Raw genomic sequence first — 786 nt, forward strand, 5'->3', positions numbered from 1 at the left:
CAAATCTCTAAGTATCGAATATCGAGTAGGCCATGCAGTCACAGTAGGTAATGTTTAAGGTACGTTTCAATTGCTTTACAACCATGGAGAACGAAATGACTGGAGATGTCATAACGCAGTATCTCTTAGGTAGCGAGCTAGAATGCGGGTGTTCGGCGACGAGGATCGTTCCTATCTCCACCCTTAAACGCCTTCTGTAGAACCCGCCAATTTGTCTCAAAATTAAATCACTAATCAATCAAAACCAAACTTTGACTGATTGGTCGTGATTTGACAAGGAACCCAAACGTCTCGTTAGTTCTAGTTTACTGATTTTGATTACGCCTACCGTACGTTACCGACGTCACCGTGACCTACCTTCCTTCCTTATGATATCTGTCTTTCCTACGTGATTACAACCCTGTGACGTACTGTTACCCAGTGGTAATTGAAAAAAGCATTAAATCAATCAATAATTAGTAAATTATATTTCAGTCAAAACTTTAGCTACACAGTCTTATAACATTTAAGTGACAAAGTTTTTCAAAACATAAATAAAATATATGTGACGAATATTTATTTGTTTCAGTCTGGGGTCGACCAAGAAGAAATTCATAAAAACTTAGATGACTCAACTTTTAATTTCAGTAATGTCATATTTTTACTGTTAAACTAATAACCTGTAAACTTGCAGTCATAGTTTCGATCATTCCTTCACTAAGTAGAAATAAACTTGAAGGTATCAAAGTCCGAAGCTTTCGTTTGTTTTATAAAAGTTATACAAAGAAAAGTAGCGATGCCGGCGGC

The sequence above is a fragment of the Helicoverpa armigera genome, chromosome 2, assembly GCF_030705265.1.
Source record: "Helicoverpa armigera isolate CAAS_96S chromosome 2, ASM3070526v1, whole genome shotgun sequence".
In the NCBI taxonomy this organism is placed as follows: Eukaryota; Metazoa; Arthropoda; class Insecta; order Lepidoptera; family Noctuidae; genus Helicoverpa; species Helicoverpa armigera.